Below are 21,179 nucleotides of genomic sequence, written 5' to 3' on the forward strand. Positions count from 1 at the left end.
TGGAAGAATATTCTTCCCAGTTTCTCTTTCCCTCACTCCCTTGCATATGAGACAAACATAACTCAAGATTCACACTTCAAAAAAATAAAATTTCTTTCAATGAAAGATGAACTTGAGTATGACCTAAGAGAATTCAGAACTGACACGTTAGTCCTTTAATAAACTGGACTCAGCAATAACTGATCTCAAGAAAAATTCAATCAAAACCAAAGTCTTATCTTTCTTCAAAACAGGACAGTTGAGAATTGAATGTGATGTCCTGGAAAAATCGAAGAAGAAATAACATCAAACTAGTTTGTTCTTGAAAACAAGCAACAAGAAATTGATGGCATTTTCACCTGTGGTTTTACTACAAAAGATCCTGGGCTTCGAAGCCATGTCATTTGACTCTCTTAAAATCCAACAGAGATAGGGACAGAGAACAAGGAACCATGATGGTGATATTTCTGGGGTAATTTTGAAGTAGAATCCAATGAGGTCTTGGAACCAATGACTATTAGTTCTCTGAACAGGTACACATTTTCCATTCCAAGAGTTCAGTCTCTTGTCTCAATTTCTCCTTCCTCAGAAGTAGGTCAGCAGATCAAGGAATTGAAGATTAAGAAAAGGACAGGCCAGTGCCGCGGCTCACTAGGCTAATCCTCTGCCTGCGGCGCCGGCACCCCTAGTTCTAGTCCCGGTTGGGGCACCGGATTCTGTCATGGTTGCTCCTCTTCCAGTCCAGCTCTCTGTTGTGACCTGGGAAGGCAGTGGAGGATGGCCCAAGTGCTTGGGCCCTGCACCCACATGGGAGACCAGGAGAAGCACCTGGCTCCTGGCTTTGGATCAGCGCGGTGCGCTGGCTGCAGCGCGCCAGCCGCAGCGGCCATTGCAGGGTGAACCAAGAAAGGAAGACCTTTTTCCCTGTCTCTCTGTCCACTCTGCCAGTCAAAAAAATAAATAAATAAACATAAATAAAGAACAGGACAGACTTTGCAACTTTTTGCTCATGTCCTTTTAAAAAAAATAACATAAAGAGCATATATTTCATAGGTACAATTCTAAGAAAGTAAAAATACTTCCCTCTTTCCCTTTCTCCCTCTCTCCCTCAAGTCCCCCTTTTTCAATTTTTCAAAAACTTAATTTCAGTACACTCTATACTGACAAGCTTAATGCACCACTAACTGTAATATTCAACAAGTCCTGTTTAGTGGTATCTGTTATGAGGAACTGGTTTCTATATCATATCTTTCTATGACTTAAAAGATGGATAGTTAAATGGCAAAGCCAGCTTCTAAGGCACTATAAAGGGACTTACTCATGCTCATGATTCTATCGCATTCCCAAATAAATTTTACAAAAGACAAAACAACTTGCCGTAGTGTGATGTTCTGCCTTTGACGTTTTTGGAAAACTACATTAGAGCAGATCTGAGGCTATTCTAGCCCCACACTGTCATTGTCCTTCAGTGTAACAGCATGCTTTAATAAGTAGGATGCAGTGTGACATTTTCTACAACCCATATTCATTTACCTAGCATACCCATAAAACATGCTAGACATGTGAGTAACATATGGCTGTCATTGGAACCCTGATAGAAAAAAAATACATATATATAGCATTTAATAACTTCAGGTTGTGAAAGGAAGCATGTCTATCAAGGAACAAAGAATTAAACATGCTCATCCCCCTCATGAAATTTGCACTGTCAAAGAGCGCACCTACCAAGCTAGTCTAACCAAGAACAAAGTTTTCACCTCATCAGTCTTCTCATTTGAAATTTCACATATGAAATGCAAGATGGTTTTAAATTATTCCAGTGAACACAGGAAAATTAAGATTTTTACTGGTTACTGAAGAAAATAAGGCATCTTATTAAGTCTGATGAGCATAATAAACACATTGAGATCTATGGGATCATATGTGAAGATGGAAAAGTCTAGGTTTCTTCCCTGAGGAACTTACCTTTTCATGGTAGAAAGAAGTAAAAAAAAACCAAACCAACAAACAAACAAAAAAAAACGTGTATCCTATCATGGCATACATTATGACTTGCTTATGTGAGTGATAAAATGCAAAGGAAGAGAACTGAGTCCATGAAGACCCAGAAGATGATTTCTTGACCCAAGAGTCTTGAAGGAGGAGTGGAAATAAACCCAAGAAGAATGAGAAAATAATCCTGGCACTAAGGGAGCATGACCAAAGGAGAAAGACGGAAATGGTGTGGTGTCTTGGCAAATCAGACAGAGAACTCCTCACGTGGAAAAGCCAAAACATCTTGTAAAAACAACTGGTATCAGTCAACATCTCAGCAGGAAATAGAAAACAGCAAAATTAGGGTCATCTGAACAAAGTTTTGGTACATGGTCTGTCTTCAAAGGTATGTACAGAATGTCGAGTAATGACAAGTGAGAAATGACAAATGCCCCAGGACTGATCGAGTGTAGGGGAGGGAGGAACAACTAGAAACAAGCAGGAGCAGAGACACGAGACTGAATCCAAGGGTGCAGTCAACCCGCTGCAGCTCTGCAGGAGTTGGACCAGGAAGATAAGGCTCCTTACCTTTTTCCTTTCTCCTGTCTGCTGATGGCGACTCCCTTAGTTAAAGGCAATCTGGACCCAGGGGACAAGGGAGTCAGTGGATACCACCCCACCACAGCAGAATCCCTCAGCACCAACTGAACTGGCAAAGGATAAAGGTTTGGAGGTCGATCTACAATGCTCAAAAAAGAGGGTGTAGGCTGAGAGCAGCCCCACTGGAGTTCATCTCTGAATTACTTCACTTTGAAGTCACTGGTAAGCGTTTCCCTCCCTCCACGAAGCCTCCACAGACCTCTGTAGATTGACCTACTACCTTTTGGTGACCCACACACTTTTCTGTTTACATTTCACCCTTGTTTCATTGGGATGTGAATCACGGTCAGTTGAGTGTGTATTTGGTTCTTTAATAGGCTCAGAGATCTTGGATGAAAACTGTCATGTGTCTCAGTCTACTTTGTATTTCTGATGTCGAGTATGGGTAAACGATCAGTTACTTCTGTTAAACTGGATGTAAATGATGGCATGCATCATTGAAAAATTTACTGTATCAGGAAACTATGTTGGATATAAAAAGTACTCAGTCCATTCTTAGCACTTTCAATGTGTCCAGATAACCTGCACCTGGATGCACATGCAGCTGAAGAAGAGAGATTATTGTGTTATCCAGGTGACACACTCAGGAACCAATGGCACAGTCACATGCTTGCAGTAAAGATATTTACCAGGAAGCATCCCACTGGTTAACTCAATAAATGCCAGTATTCAAAAACACTCAGATTCAGTTCTTTTTTATTATTTTTTAATTTTTTAATTTTTTTTGACAGGCAGAGTGGATAGTGAGAGAGAGAGACAGAGAGAAAGGTCTTCCTTTTGCCGTTGGTTCACCCTCCAATGGCCGCCGCCGCCAGCGCATCGTGCTGATCCAAAGCCAGAAGCCAGGTGCTTCTCCTGGTCTCCCCTGCGGGTGCAGGGCCCAAGCACTTGGGCCGTCCTCCACTGCCTTCCCGGGCCACAGCAGAGAGCTGGACTGGAAGAGGGGCAACCGGGTCAGAATCTGGTGCCCCAACCGGGACTAGAACCCGGTGTGCCGGCGCCGCAAGGTGCAGATTCAGTTCTAACAAACATTTTATGAGTGACTGGTCAGCACCTGATGCCTGTGCTAAGAACTTTACACTGTAATCTCATAGGATGGTCAACAGAAATCCACAGAGTCAGAGATTATGATTTCGATTTACAGCAAAGAAACAGCCTGGATAAGACTGAGATATGACTGTTAAACGGCAGATGTAAACAAAAAAGTTTCTTGGTTTCAATGGTGGTCTATGTATTACCATATTAGAAAGAATTCTTGAGAAATAAATATAAATAAGATTTTGCAATTCTTTTTCTCCACCTCTAATCTCTCTCATATATATATGTATATATATATATACATCTATGCATATATGTATGTGTATATATATATATATTTAAATGAGATGTTTAGACTGGTATCTCTTATAGATGTTTTTATTACATATCTAACTATAAATATGCCAAAATCTACTACTAATTGACTTTGGTGATTGGAGAAATTTAGATAGGAAATACTTTCTAAAAAATAAAAATGAATAATATTCAGGCATAATTACAGATGGAACAAGCACATAAGCCTCAGCCATTTAAGCTCCATGTCTGGAAGCAGATTAACTTCCCAGAGGGACTCCTTTACCGCAGCCTTCTTTCAGGAAACCAGCTCAGTGCCACATCCTGTGTGCTTCTCCATCCCACCGTCTGCATTCTTCTCCAACTAACTGGACTGCAGAGAGAAAGGCTGAGAAGCTAGCACAGCCTCACCCTTACTCATTGCCCTTACCTCATTGATGCTATATAATAAATCCAGCCCCTAACTAAATTCTTGCTTTCTGCCACGTGCTTTGTCTATGTGCACACTGGCAGTCAACCACCTATGTGAATTTATTTTTCATCTTGAATAAATTGACTTTGGCTGTGAGTTCATATCCTGTCTCCTCTCTGCCCTGTCCCTCTTTTTCTTTCCACTATATTCTGATAAACTCCCCAAAGAATGATTAATAGGCTCTCTGCAATAATACTAATGACAAACATTAGGTATATGGCCTTAAACTTGCTCTCATACCTTTGACTTTAAATCCATGAAATTGCAAGCCTCTTGGTTAGAGTTCATGCTAATGAGTTTGTACAGGAAAGAATGAAAGTCATTCTGCGAAGGCAGAAAGTTTGTTTAGCAGCTAAAGAAAAACATTAGAAAGCGAAGAAGATTGTGGCAGAGAAAAGTTAAAAATGCCATGCTTTGTCACTCTGGGTGCCAACTTCATTAATTAATACAGACTTTAAAATCCTTTCAAGAATATGAAGAACTAAAACCACTGCTGTTGTAGATAGTAAATTCAGATCAAATGGGTTTCATTTAAAATATGGTGACTTCAGATAAGACTAATTAGCAGGGCGACAAAAACAGTCAACAAAATAGAAACAATTTTATTCTTAAATACTGGCAACAATTAATGGAATTAATTGAGAATTGTTCCTATTGTACATTACTGTTTTTTCTTGCTGATTTTTGGTACTTTTAATTATTTTCTTATGGTGTAGTAGTATATATCTTGTTCTATGTGACCAGAGGTGCTGGTGACCTCAAGAACAGAGGGAAAGGGTCCAATCAGCTGGGGAGTTGGGCTCAGGGACAAATGGTAGGATTCAGAGAGGCAGAGGGGGCCAAAGAGATGGGGTAGGATAGGAATCTAGCACAGTGAATAGCAATGGCTTTGTTTTTTTTTAATTCATCTTGTTTTTTCTAGCAGGGTTCTATCCTGCTTCTGTTCATGGTCCTCAATTTCCTGATTTTTTTGTCTGTTTTTGTCTGTTTCTAAAAACAGAGGTTCTTAACCATTGTAATCACCACCCCTTTAGGTCTTAAGACTTCAGCCTGAAATGCACACAGCATCAGTTTTGCCACATTCTGACCATTGGAGCAGGTCACAGGCTAGTGTCCAGGGAAGGAGTGGGTGTGGACACAGGATTGCTGCCTAAAAAATGCCAATCTCTCCACATCTCTATGAAAGAGATGATTGGCATTCGACAAGAATAACAGGCCTTTGAATCGTTAATGACATTAAAACAGAGGCTGGAGATCACTATAAAACCTGAACACCATTCCACTGATTTTGCCTCACCCTAAACTGATACTGTACTGAAGAGCAGAATTATATTATCCACATAATTGGGAAGATGGGAGCATTTTTCTCCAGGTTTCTTTTTAAGATTTATTTTATTTATTTGAAAGGCAGAATTACAAGAGAAAGAGAGAGAGCCAGAGAGAGAGGTCTTCTGTCCTCTGGTTTACTCCCCAAATGGTTGCAACAGTTGGGGCTAATCCAGTCAGAAGCCAGAATTAGGAGCTCCCACTGGGTCTCCCTCGTGGGTGCAGGGGCCCAAACACTTGGGCCATATTCTGCAGCTTTCCCAGGCACGTTATCTGAGAGCTGGACTGGAAGTGGAGCAGTCAGGACACGAGCAAGTACCTATCTGGGATGTCAGTGTCACAGGCAGTGGCTTAACCTGTTGCAGCACAACTCCTGCCCCTTCTCCAGGTTTTAAAAATAATTTTTTTTATGAAGGGAAATTTACTGGCCAGAATCTTATATATCCACTTTTGTTTCCCTGCCTCCATATCGTGTTTGCCTAGTTACATTCTCACACTTGCTCACTCAGCACAAATACAGTCTTTATCTGCTATGCTGGTACCAGGTACACAGGGCACAATGATATATTTTACAAGGGAATCATACACTAAAACACAGTCTGCAAATGCTGGTCTCACGTGAATCTGGACTAGCTGAGAAAAGTAGTAGTGTAAGGAAGAATTTTCAGCTTTGCTCTCTCCTATAACTAATAAAGCCCTCCCGGATTTATATTATGGGACGCTGGGAGAGGGGAGCTCCTATGGTACAGAGAACTAGCAGCCTTAATTAAATTTCTGCCACAGATACATTCTATGCGCCTTAGGTAGCACACTACCACAACTTCTAAGCCTCAGTTTCTTCATCTCTGATAATGGATGGAAACCCAGATATAAGGATTAACTGAGATAAGAGAAAATAAATCAGGACAAAAGAAGAAATCTCGGATGCTTCCTAGACTCTAAAGTATGTGTTAGACAAAAGTACTGTTTCATAACGACGGCACAGAACGGTCTATTTTAAGCAACTCAATCACTTTTTTTTCCTGTCAAGTGCTTTACTTGATGCTCTCATACTCTGGGACTGCAGATTCCTGCTGTCTAACTTTCCTTGCAGGTGTTTTTTGAGTACTCTATATCAAGAAAATATTTTAGGATTTTTATGGATGTTAAAGACGTATCCAAAGCATAATGCTGATTGTGGGTGAGGAAAGCCACTTGAGAGACGCTGACTGTGGCGCAGAATGTCTCCAGGCGCCCTGACATTTCCATTAAGAAACTCTTACCAAGAGTAATTACCTTAACGTCACCTGGTCATGCCTCAACATGAAGCTGTGTCCTTGTTCATCAACAATGTCAATCTCTTTCTGAAATTTTGAAATCACCAAACACCAACCAAACTCTGGAATTTATGCTTGCTTTCGTGGACACATTAAAGAATAGGAAAGAAGCTGTATTTGGAGTTCTGGGGAAGTTTGTGATCTATGACCTCCATAAGCAGCCTTGGGTGCTACAGTGGATTGGAGGTGAGCACTGTGGGGTAGGCTTGGTTACTTCAGGAGCTCAGGAAAGGCAAGACAAATCCCAATCAGGCTATGAAGGAAAGATATGTTGGAGATAGGGATGAAATTCCCACTTAATATCCATTTCTGTGTCCATGCATTAAAAGTAGCTTTTAGTGGTTTGTAGACAGTAAGTTCTTGAATAATTAAAATGCTTAAAAAAGAGGGAAATAATGTCTTGAAGCTGGAAAATGAAACTTGAGGTGAGGACAACCAGAACAGATGGTTCCTGCTAAGAAGTTAGGGAAAAGTGAAAAGGAACTCTAGCCACTGGGGCTCCTAAGGCCACACATAGGGGTTTAGGCTTTCATCTGTGAGCAACAAGGAACACTTAAATGCTCTGAGCATGGCATTCCACTTTGGTAAATTCTGGAGTGAAAATTGTTCTGTCCTTTCGTATTCTACATCGAGAGTTCAAAGTTTACAGAATTCTGGTATTAAGAAATGGAGGAAAACCTTAAAAACCGAGTCATTTTTCAATCATGGAATTATTTGTCTTTGATTAATCACAGGATATTTCTCTTCTGATTGTATCTCCTTTCATCTATTTCTATTTCATACGTTTCTTAGATACTGAGCGTCTGCTTCTTTGAAACTATAATAAGAGAATTCTTTTTGTGCGGATTTTTTCACTCTTGCACAAAAAGGTATTATGTTTGGGAAGATGCTCTGAGAGGCTGCACACCAGCAAGGCAAGGCCACCAGAAGCACTGGAGCCTCACCTGCCTGTTGTTAATGTCCTGAAACAAATGCCTAATGATGTCTCCTTTAGGAATTTCAGTACAAGGATAAACAACCGCTGAGTCAGGTGACCACCAAGTCAATGAGAATGTGGAAAGAGAACTACATTTCATGCAAGGGTTAGTTTGGTTGTGAATTATGACAATAGCCTATGACTTCTGGGTTTATTTATTATTATTATCAGAATCAAATCAGCTTTGCTAGACCAGAAATTGAAAAGTGCCTGGTGTGTTCATACTTGCATATGCATGGATGATGAGAGGAAGCCAGGCTAACAGATAATCCTGCACTAGCCAAATAAATGCCCAAGTCAGTGAACAACCATGGCTATGCAGTCCCTGAGGTGTGGCCAAGCCAGCCTTGGCTTCTGTCTCTGTATTCTACAGGAATTCTAATTTTAATACCAACCTGGGCTTGCACTTCACAAATCTCCAACCTTTACACACAGATTTAGAATTGTATCTGACATATCCTAAAATGATACTTTGATTTTTCACTCTCAAACCATGCAATTTTGCTTTCTAAAACTTCAGCTGAGAATGAATGTATTTAACATTTGGCTTTGGCAGGAAGAAAATGGTTCAATATAAAAATATGTGTTTCCCTGAACACAATTGTTAATTCAAATTCTATATGGGCAATTAAAGAAAATGGGTACATGGCAGTAGTAAGCATTCAACAGTTAGAATTCAAAATTGTGTGTGTAATTCGGGAAATCTTAAATGAATTAAATAGTGGCCAGAGAACAGGAGAGATAGGATTGACGGTTCCAAGACAAAGTAGAGAATGAAGGAACCTGAGAAGCCCAGGAGATGATCTGTAAGAAACAATATGAAGGTCGTCCTGCTTTTCCTCTTGATAAAATCATGCCTGAATTTAGGAGTTGCCTCTCTCAATCCCACACACAGAGACCATGGACACATGGCCCCAGGTTTTGATTCTGCAAACATGGTAATAAGAGGAAAGAGCACTATATTTGAGCTCACCTTCCAAATTGACATGTTGTGTGACTAAAGCAACATCATTTCACTTTCCCAAAGTACAACCTTATATGCTCAGCAAAGGCCTTAAAATACAAGTGGTTTAGGTAATGCCCGGATTCAAATAACGACATCAAAGGGCACTGAGTGCCCCCAATTCTCTATCATAACTCCCAAATTCCCCAAACAGGAAAGCTGGTTTTCAGGTGAATTTTTTTTTAAAAGCTGAGATGACAGAATTATAAAGCCCGACTTGTACAGTTACACAGCTTGCATTCCTGGGAAATTAAAGGTCTGAATAGAAAGCCTGGTGCAGCAGCTCATTTAGCAGTGAGAAGCACTGAGGTGACCAAGTGCACAGCTCCTGAGGCAATGAGGAAGCCTGCGTGCCCTTACCTCTTGACTACTGTCTGGAGTGCCAGGACTCAGGGTCATAGATATTAACTCAATCTTTTATTTATTGAGTGTCTATTCTGTGTTGACACCATTCTGTGTGAGTGGGGACAGTGGTAACAAAACAAAGAACCCCTGTTCTTCTTTTGAAGCCAAATTCCAGCAATGAGAGATCGATAATACACAAAAATTCACAACATGCTGAGCAGAGAATAACTCCGAGAAGAAAAATGAAGCAGACTAGAGAGGGAGATAGTTTACATATGGGAACCGCTGTTAGAGTTAGGCTGGTCATCCTAAGCCTTTCTGAAGAGGTGAAACTTGAACAGAGATGTGCAGGGAAGCAGCCATGTAGAACACTCAGAGAGTTATTCTAAATGTCAAAACAGAAGATGCAAATTCAGCCCTAATGTTGGACCAGGCTTTTGAGCTTGAACAACCAAAAAGGAATTTGCATGACTGGAGAGGTGACAAGATAGACCGTGCAGGGGCCCTGTTTACATAGGATATTGTAGGTGGTTCTGCTGTGGGTAAGGATCTTGGCTTGTAACCTAACCCTGCATGAAGAAAGGATTTCAAGGAAGCAAGCACACAGGAGGACGATCAGAGCAGTAGGCTATTGTGATATGCCAAGCAAGATAGGATGGTGGTTTGGACATGAAGGGTAGCAATGGAGGTGGTGATAGGTGATAAGATTCTGTATATATTTTATAGATGTAGCTAACAGATTTGCTGATGGGTTGATATGACACTCCAAAGAGTGACGATCTCTCCCAGCATGATTTTACAAGATGAATTCTTGGCAGAGGGGACAGCAAGTACAAATGAAATTCCAGCAAATGTGATCCTCATAGCACTGGAGTCAATGGAAAGAGTGTGTTGTTGCACCACATGTAAAGGAGGAAAATGTGTCTGAGGAGTCTACTTAGCATCCTCCTGAGCACAAAGCTTGATCAATCATAAGGCAGTTCCATATAACTTTAGATTATTCACCAATAGGCTGTTTCCTTGAAGTTTTCAAGTCTTGGGAAATAAAGCCTACTGTTAGGTAGGGTAAAATGGATCTTGGGGCCTTCTGGTGACAAATTTAGAATAAGGATTTTTTTTTCCCCAGGCTGAATCTGGAAATTAAGAAAATGTGACTGTGAACTCAACCCCTTGGAGACTAAAAAAAAAAAATTGGCAATTTAAGGGAAATCACAAGTCTAACTATACTGGGTTGCTTTGACTATCAGCAGCATTCAGATAACTGGCAGTAGCACCACTGTGATTTGCCTTTCAGTATATACTAGAGTTTGAAATTCTTGTGCTTATTGCATCACAATGGGTAAGCAGTAGTCTCACTATCCCAACCACTGACTCAAGTCTATGAGTTCCACACCTCATCTAATGGAGCCGATGCTGTCCTTGGTGACTGTCAATGCAAATTATCCCAGAACACTTTGCCTCCTGCTGACACACACACATACCCTTTGCTCATCAGGTTATACAATGTTGATGAATATTGATGCTTTAATATCATGCCTGATATTTAAAATCTCTTTATCTCTATCAGTTATTTGTAAATAAGTTGTTTGTAAACTCATTTCTTTTTGAAAAATATTTAACCCATGTACAGGGTTTCCTCACTTCAAAATCTCTAATTGTTCATGATATTTTCTTAGATTAATAAGAATGAGCTGACAACACACTGCTTATTGATCCATGCTTAGGACTTTCCAAAAAGAATTTGACATTTGGGAGAGGAGACCAACAACAAAAGGTCAGATACTGGGGTGCAGGAGCAAGCAATTATTCCTGTTCTTCCGCTATCGCTTTTTATTTGTGTCATTTTTCTGCCTGTCCTCTGGTCGCTCCAAGTCCTTGTCTTCCTCTATGTGAACTGGTAAACTCAGAATAGAAAGCAGAAAAGGTTAGATATTCATAGGGTCTGGTTTAAGGAACACAGGGTAGCCTCCACACTGAGAAATCTTTTAGTGCCCAGCTCAGAACTTAAATTTTAGCATTAGGTATGCATCCCCTTTGTTATGAATTCTCTCTCCAGAATTTTAAATTTTAAGCACCTCTGAAAATGTCACTAAACTAAATCAATATGGATAGGTTTATTGGAATCTTTCCTCAGTGACCTGTACTTCACAGTAAAGGCATTAGCAACAGAAGGAAGAGAGACAGCTGCTACTAACAGGCTTGACAAAGCCAAGAAGAGTACATGATGGGGAAAGGGTGGATATCAAAAAGAAACCACTCCATCCTACCAAGAGCTCAGTGTTCCTTTCACAATGGCTGAGGGAAAAGGGTTGAAACAGGAAGGGATGGAAACTAGACTTTGATTTGGCCAGGTGAAGGCAATGTTCAACACTGTCCAACCCAGTGGTGGGAACGAAAGTCCAGATGCTATGAGTTGAAGTGAAAATAGTAAATTCTATTCTCATAATGAAATGAGTTAACTGGAAAGCAGTTTACAGGAGAAGTTCATCAGTGTTTAGTCTCTGCTGTTCAAGCATGCCTGGTATCCATGCAATGTACAACACCCAACTGCAGAAAGATGCAAGTACTTTGAGCAATGAATGTGAACAGACAAAGTGGGATTGTAAGGGGGACTAGAAAGAATGAAATAAAATCACATTCAAGAAGTTCAACTATGAAAGGAATGCAAAAAATGGGTGATTATTTGAAAGGAAAAGTTTAAGTGAAAGAATGTGTATGTCATTGTTTCCTATTCCCAATAAAAATAATAGTTAATATTTATTCAACACATTGTATTCCAAGCATAAGCTTGTTAGCATATGTTAACTGATTTCAGATTTATAACAACCATATCAGGAAGACACCATTGGCCCTAATACACAGAAGAGATTTGAAGCAAAGGGAGAGATTTTCAATATGTGTTAAGTCAAAAAGAAAGTAAGCGGAAGAAACTGAGATTTTTATCCCAGGTGAGTAGCAACTATCTGTTAGGGTTTATTGGTTCCTAAGAAATTAAGTCTCAGGACCAGCGCCGTGGTGCAGTAGGTTAATCCTCCACCCATGGGCCTGGTATCCCATATGGGTACCGGTTCTCGTCCCGGCTTCTCCTCTTCCAATCAAGCTCTCTGCTATGGCCTGGGAAAGCAGTAGAAAATGGCCCAAGTCCTTGGGCGCCTGCACCTGCATGGGAGAACAGGAGGAAGCACCTGGCTCCTGGCTTCGGATTGGTGCAGCTCCGGCCATGGTGGCCATTTGGGGAATGAGCCAATGGAAGGAAGACCTTTCTCTCTGTCTCTTCCTCTCACTGTCTGTAACTCTACCTCTCAAATAAGTAAATTTTTTTTAATAAAAGAATTAAGTCTCATAATTTTAAAAAAAATTCTCCATTTCAGTGTTATAATAATATAATCCTACTGATAAATGTATATGGCTATCTCTTTAATTCATGAGAGTGTGTAATTCTGAAATTTTTTATTCTTTTATTTGAAAGGCAAGAGGGAGATGTAGAAGGAGAAGGAAATATTCCAATCTGCCAATTCACTCCCCAAGTGCCCACAACAGCCAAGATTGGGTCAGGCTAAAATCAGAAGCCTGGAAATTCAATCTGGATCTCTTCCATGGGTAGCAGGACCTTAATTCATTAAGTCGTTACCATCTGACACCCAAGGTGTGTGTTCACAGGAAGTTGCATCAGAAGTGGAGCAGGGACTCCAACCAGGCACTCTGCTACAGATTGCAGGCGTCCCAAGCAGTGTCTTAACCACCACCCCAAATGCCTGCCTCAGACTTCAATCTCTACCCCAACTGCCTGCCTCAGACTTAAATCTTTAAAAAAATATTTGGAAAGCAGAGAAAAACACACAGAGAGACACAGAGAGAGTTTGGGAAAGGTTATGAGAGAGGAAGAGAGATCTTCCCTCTGCTGCTTCACCCTTCAAACAGCCACTACAGCCAAGGCTGTGCCAGACAAAAGCCAGGAGCCAGGAACTACATCTGGGTCTCCCATATGGGTGGCAGAGACTCAAGTACTTAGGCCATCATCTGCTGCTTCCCAGATACATTAACAAGAGGGCTGGATTGGAAGCAGAGTGACTGGGACTTGAACTGCCACTCTGCAATGGGATGCTGTCATGGCTAGCTGCAGCTTAACCTGCTGTAGCCACAATGCTCAGTACCACACCGCACCCTGTCCCGCCCCCACCAAAGGTGTGGACACTTGCTCCTGTTTATCGTCTCAAGAGCATCAACAGTGCCTGATATATAACAACCCTAGCATTCACAGCATGCCGGACTCCAGAGAAGTGTTTTGTTCAGTGTCTGCATTTCGGAAACAAAGAAGGAAGAGATGTAGAAGGGAGGGGATAATTGGAAACAAAAATAGGGAAGTAAATAAGAAAGACAAGACAAGGAACAGGAAGAGAGAGGCAAAGGAAAAGTGGGCAGTTTCTCACAAGAGAGGGAATGAGCCACCGAGAGAAACAGAGGCTGAGAGCCAGTGGAGTGTGATGCTTTATGAGCATGTGAACTACATTTGATTCTTGCTCCGCTCAGTGTTTCTAAAATTTGGTCTAAGATTTAATGTAAATCTATATGAAAGGAGTTGCTAAATTTTAACTGGAAATACTTTTTTGTGCTAAATAATCTTTATGGCATTCTAAATTATAGTCAAGGAGCAATATCATTACAGGGCTGTTTAGCCTTGGCAGTTTATGTGGAAAGTCAGGAGAAGGTGATGATGCATATCAAAATATATAATAAAGAACTTTTAAAAATCATGGGTATCTTTATTTACTCAAAATACTTTTTATTTAGCCATTTTAATGCATTCAAGATTAAAGGGGAGAATGAAACTAACCAGTGGGAACTGCAAAATGTCCATGAAATGATAATAATCATATTTTGTACTCCTGCAGTACTTTTCATAAGAGAAGGCAAAGCACTTTACAACCATTAACACGTGCAAACCCTCAGAAGCCTGTGGATAGGTAGATGTAAGCCATTGGGATGCCCTCTGTGAGAAACCGAAGTGGAGATGAAAGTGTTAAGTGGAAATATTCAAGGCTACAAGTCAATGGCATACTTGGGCACACTCTCTCCTTGGAGAGCTCACTCTGGGACTCCCACTGTGCATTGATGGACCGCAAGACCACCTGTGGTCCTCACTAATTCCTTCCTGCTTTTTCTCCCTCCTTGCAACAGCTGCTCTTGCACAACATCCAGACAAAACATGTGTGCACTGGAGAATCACAGAATGGGGGGACAGTATCTGATCCCCCACATAGCACATCCCACAGGGACGACATCTATAGGTTCTGCTTAAATCACTAGGATTCACAAGAAGCTCACACACCCGAAGTAGTACCTTCCAAAGTTTACTTGCTCTAAGAAGAAATATGAAGGCATGAAACCCATGAAGGACTTCTCCATCTGGGATAATTTGGGAACCAAGGCCATTTCCATAATTCATAAGCAGTTCTCAACTCTCTGATGCTAACTCTACTAGCCAGAGAGCAGTTGTACATGTTAACACTGTCATGTTCAACCTAAAGGAGTTGCAATTGGGGAGAAAGAACTTGAGATGAGGAAGATCAAGGATGGTTCCTGTAATACCCACAGGATCTTTATGATGAAATCAGACACTATCAGACATATATCAGAAATATGTCAAGCTCTGAGGTAGATGCTGGGGGCATCTTTGGGTTCAAATCAATGGACCCTAGGAAGATTATAATGGTTCCCATGTTTTAAGAAATGTTGGAATTCAGCCTGAAATCCATGGTATATACGTACATCAAGGTCTGTTACTTCATAGAATCTGATAAAAAAAATGTCCACTTTACACCCTCTTTGTCCAACATACTGTGGCAGCAGAGTTAGGAGAACAGTGGTGTGTAATATATTATCTATGGAGTTCAGGATGTTGCTTAGAAACTGGAATATCAGCATGTCAAGAATTAGGTATCCATCTGACCCCTTACAAGAAAAGTCATCAAGCAGGAGTGAGCAGGCAGCATTCAAGGACAATGCAGAACGTAGGGCCCACAGAAGCTCAGAAGCTGCAAGGATTCCTGAAGGGTGTAAGAATTAGAATTTGAACAATGGGCAGCAGGTAGAGCTGTGGGATGAGAGCAGAACACTTTGTATTTTTCTTTCCAGAAATATTCTTATCCGAGAAGAGAATATTTTGATTGAGCAAGTGGAAGAATGAGTGAGTGAAGGAATCAAGATATTCCAGGGACAGAACCTGTTAGGAATAAGGTGAAAGTTGGAAAGTGCTGTCACTTCTCAGAGAAGACTGGTATCCTCAAGCAATACATCAAATGTGCTCATATCAGCAACAGTGATAGGGAATAGGAAAACAATAACACGACTAAGATTTCAAAAATATCACATCAGGATCCATTTCTACCTGAAGATACATAGGTATTCAATAACCAGTACATAGACATTAGCTGATTTGAATGAGTTACCACTCTGAACAACAAACTGCCTTAAAGTAAGTTCTGGGGCATCATGCTGACACACTGTTCTGCTCCTTCGCAAGTCACCCGTGATCAGCATGGAGGAATAGCACACCAGGCTAATCCAAGGCCTGACTCCAAACAGCTTGAAACGCCAGGCTTGGGATCAGGCATTGTGACTGGTCACACCTCCTGCCCGTGCCTGTACACACCACAGCCTGTTGTTGCTGATAAGTGCCATCTTCACACCGTATGAGGCCGGGATGTTCAATATCACCCTATGTCAGATCACAATGGGGAAAACTGACATTCAAAACCCAAAATAGCTCTTCTTGAAATTCTGATTCCATGAAGAATCCTAGAAACAGAAACTTTTCCCCCAATAATCAGCAATATCTCTTAAAATATTTTGTCCTAATCTCAGCCAGTCCCAAGACATAGAAGGCGATTGTTTTGGAGATAACAACTATGTGTTGGTTTATTCCCTTTTATATAGTGTCCTTTTTTCATTCCAATTTTGTAAAGGTATTATATATAACAAAAGGCAAAATCTTATTTGCTGATCCATACAACAGCATGGATAAATCTGAGATACTACGTTGAACAAACCAGCCAAAGAGTACACAGACTATGAGACATTTGTATGAAGCTCAAGAAGCAGAAAAGATAATTTATACTGATATCTGTTTTTAATTGAGGTTATCTAAACTTCCTTCCCCCATGAAGATGCCAGTTATGGTTGTTTGATTTAGTTTGCACTAGAATCATTCCTTCCTTAAATGAACACTTGACATGACCTCCAAAATTGCTCCATAAACAGAGAATGTAGAAAATGGATTGCACTCAAGGACGGTGTTCAGCTTCCTTTACTCCTTCTCTTAAATCAAAAAACACAAAATTGAATGAGGCTTGTTAAGATGAGACCATCATAATATCTTATACAAAGGCCTCATTTCACAGATGGGAACGTTAAAATTAAGCAGAAAATCACGTTGGCAATGCCTCCACCAAAATCCACATCTTCCCACTCATAATTGCTATTATTTCATTAAAAGCAAATAAACAAACAAAGCCTGTCTCCATAAATAGGTGCGTGTGCACGTACCACTTTCACTTGATTTAGAAGTGTACTCAATATCTACTTTCCCAGGGAGCAGCTGAGAAAGGCTGAGTCCAGAAAGGCATAAGAAAGATCTATTTTCTTGATCTGGATTTACTTAGAATCCCACCAATGTAATGTAAAAGAATTTTAAAACATGTGGCTTAAGAACACCGAAGCGGGTAGACTCAAAACTGAACTCGCATTTAATTTGGGTATCCCTGCTTATAGTGATTTGTACCTCCTGTAATTCAGGTTTAAAGCCAAATAAAATGGAAAGGATATTTACCCAGGGTGCAAAGCCAATTTGATAGCTATAGCGTGCAAAGTTATTGATACCACAGTAAAATTCCAGCAAGCACATTCATTTTTTGAAGATTGTACTTTAAACTAAGCATAAACCTTCCGCTTGCTTGACCGAACAGACCATCCTCCTAAGTAATGCCTTCTCATCTCCATCAAAAAGCTTCTTTTTAGTCTCTAACCATGCCTCTGACCAATGAGCACTCAGTATATGCTTCAGTTGGAACATCTCCCAACAATTTTCACGTGTTAACAAGTACTTCTAACTTTTCCAGTAACTATTTGCATTTATAAGTCCTCTCTCACTCTAAAGTGTTCAATGGTGCAGGCCATATCTTACAATTCTCAGGATCCATTTCCACATTTGTAAAATGAGGCTGATAGTAATCTCCTACAGTTGTGGTAAGGATTACACACTTCAATGGTAGAACACTGGTCACAGTGCCTAGAATAAATTTTGTTTCAGTAAATGGCACTATTCATTCCACTCAATGAATTTCATGAATGGTTCATTCACTGAAATGAGTCCTTTTGAATGATTTGCTCAAGTCATCAACAACAATGCGAGTGAGAGTTGCTACCATCACATTCCTAAAAGTGCACATCATTCAGAGATTGGGGTCCATGGAAGGCATGCAGAATGCCCAGTGCTTTGGAGGAATCTTACCTAGCACAATTCCTTGCCCATAACGTATGTCTTGAGAAGTCTTCTCCAGCCCTGCACGAATACGTGTAGTGAGAGGAAGCTCACAGTTCTCAAGGTTGATGCTTCCAAAGGCGATGCCTTCTAACCAGAATTGGGCCCTCTCTATGCTGTGCACACATGTGCATCCTTGAGTTTAGGAAATACGGATTCAGGGAATCAATAGTTTCTCCTCATTAAACTCCGCAGGGATGACTGATGCTTAAGGCACTCAGGCTCCCTGGCATTTGGAATACTGCTGATGCCAAACAAATGTTGTGTAGTTAGCAAGGCCACTGTCCCTCTCCTCTCCCGTTTCACTGAGCAGAGTATCTCCCAGGCCCTGCTTGCCGCAGATTCTGTGGCTCTGTCTTTGAGCCTGAGTTAATAGTCTTTGCAAGTCTGTTGGAGGGCCAGAAGTCCTGGCTTTGCTGCCACACCTGAAGCCACAAATATTGTCACTCTGAAGTGGACCTTGTTGCCATGGAGGAAATAGTGGCAGCTGCTTTTCACATGGGATATAGGTGGGAGTTATTTTTGTATATGGTTATACAAATAGATTATACCAACTCATTTTGTTTGCAGTAAAACTGAAATACTACTAATAATTATTTTTATCACCCACTCTGATCTTCTCTGGCTCATGACTTAGTGAATATATATATATATATTTCAAAAATCAATATTTAATAAAGTTATCAGTGTCTGTGTCTTAAATTGAGGCATCTCCCCAATCCATCCACCACCATCCCTCCCATACACACACACACACACTTCCACCTGATTGTTTGAAAGGCTGAAGACTTTGCTGCTTTTTGCTGGCTGCTCACAGCTCTTCACTTTAAAGAGTGATATGTCTGTTGTTTGTTTTTGTTGTTGCTGTTTTTTAAATAATGACTGGGTCTCCAAATCCTGAGTATTTTATTGTCCTTAAAAATGAGCCACTTTCATCCTCCTATGGTAAGTACATGTATATGTTTCAATTGATCATTTGCATCATATCTCCCAAAGTTCTCCTCTCCTTATTATCCCTCAAAGCTCCTTTTGTCCATGACAGTATGAAGCAAAGATCAGAACTATGACTCATTTACAGAGTCACTGCCATCCTTAGGAAAATCCCAGCTCATGTCTTCATTCCTTTGTGAGAAACATTTTCAGGAAGAAACGTGCAAAGACACAGGATAAATAACGACTTCAGACAGTGTTTAGCAACATCCTCCATTAAGCCATCTATGCTTGCAAAGCTTTCCTTTACCAAATCAACATATGTGAACAGACAAAAGGCGGAACCAACTGCAGAGTGGACAAGTCCTCAGACCAGAAGTAGGATACTGGCATCAATTATTTGGTCGTTTTCCAAAAGTGTTGCAGATTTCCAAGTTACATCTTAGGCATTCATCACACAGGGACACTCCAATTCAAACAGCAATGATAACAACAATAATAATAGTAAGGATTGTAATTAACATGGGTTGTTCAGCCTGCCACCTGTTAGAGGTTATGCTAAGTACTATAAATGGATTATCTTCTTGATCATAATAATGCCCCTATAAGGAATTATATAAGCATCACCATTTTGCAAATGAAGAAATAGATGCTGCTAGAAATGATTTGCTAAAACCATGTCCAGCAAAAAGATAGAATTAGACAATTATAATAATCTAATATGAAAGACCTTACATGTGAGCCCTAAGCTTTCTTTGCTAATGATCTCCTTGGCCATACCCCTGGTCAAAGTGTGATTGTTGCCACTTTCGAGTCCAGGAAAAACAAAAACCTTAAAGGACAGCCCACTATTCTTAACATTTATTGCATAAACAAACTAACGGGCTCATACCAGGTCATCCTATTCTGATTCTGTTACATGTTATATGCATTCCAGTCCACGTGACCCTTTCAACCCATAGAGGAAAACAGAAAAGCAAATGAGATTTGTATATGCCAGTCTGAATGAAAATGTCTTTATCTCCCTTACAAATACAATACAGAGCCTTTTATAGTCAAATATCCCAAGTTACATAGTTTATCATTTATAGTGTGACTTGTAAGTTATTTAACCTCTGAAAGTTTAATTCTTATCAACCATAAAATGCAGAAAACAATAGAACTTACTTTACTGAAAGCCCGAGTTTCAAAATAAATATTGTATATAGGGTAGAGTGAAGGACAAATAGAAAATGCTCAATAAATTATGAAATGTTTATAATTGTAGTACATCCAAAGAATTTTCCACTTTGGACAATTTATTCACAGATATTTAATTTCCATGAAATTAGAAAAGTGACCTTAAGATCAAGAAATCATCCATGTACAAAGTGAAAGAATGTCCTGTTTAATTTCATAATTGACTGTGAATAAGAATTTCTGAGGGAAAAGTAGTATTGGCTTCATCTTGAAATACTGATTTAGTTGCTACCTAACTGACCATATATAACTTCCTCCACATTTTAGGTGACTTTTTTTCCATATATGAGTATTTCCTTTAATTCCATTTCAGAAGTCAGGGGAAATACTGTATTTTCACATTTCTACCTAAAATCCTATTGTAATATCTCTTCCCAAAATGACTGTATTTTTCATTTAAAAGACTTTTAAAATATGATCACATTTTTGGACATCCTAAAAATTTCAAGTTTTAAAAATAATTTTAAAATGTTTAGGGATAGGGGCTGGCGCTGTAGTGCTGTGGGTTAACATCCTGACCTGAAGTACCAGCATCCCATAAAGGCGCTGGTTCGAGACCTGGCTACTCCACTTTTGATCTAGCTCTCTGCTATGGCCTGGGGAAGCAGTAGAGAATGGCCCAAGTTCTTGAGTCTCTGCACCCATGTGAGAGACCTGGAAGAAGCTCCTGGCTTTGGATTGGTGCTGCTCTGGCCATTGTGGCCAACTGGGAAGTGAACCATCTGATGGAAGACCACCCCCCCCACCCCGTCTCTCCTCTTTCTGTGTAACTCTGGCGTTCGAATAAATAAATAAATAAATAAATCTTTAAAAAATGTTTAGAGATAGTGTCCCTCATTTTTGCAGGAATCCTAATTGAAGAGATTAGGCTATAGGTTCAAGTGACCTTGGGATTTGATTCTGTGTTTGCCAAAGAAATGATAAAGATTTATGTGCTAGATGTATCGATTACTCTAATTTTATCATTGGACATTATATACATGCATATAAATATCACAGTGGATCCCATTAATATGTACAATTATGTGGCAATTAAAAAAGTTTTGAAAAGCCAAAACTTCTGTGTCTGCCATGTAAGAGGTATGTAA

Source organism: Lepus europaeus, chromosome 13 (assembly GCF_033115175.1).
Source record: "Lepus europaeus isolate LE1 chromosome 13, mLepTim1.pri, whole genome shotgun sequence".
NCBI classification, from domain to species: Eukaryota; Metazoa; Chordata; class Mammalia; order Lagomorpha; family Leporidae; genus Lepus; species Lepus europaeus.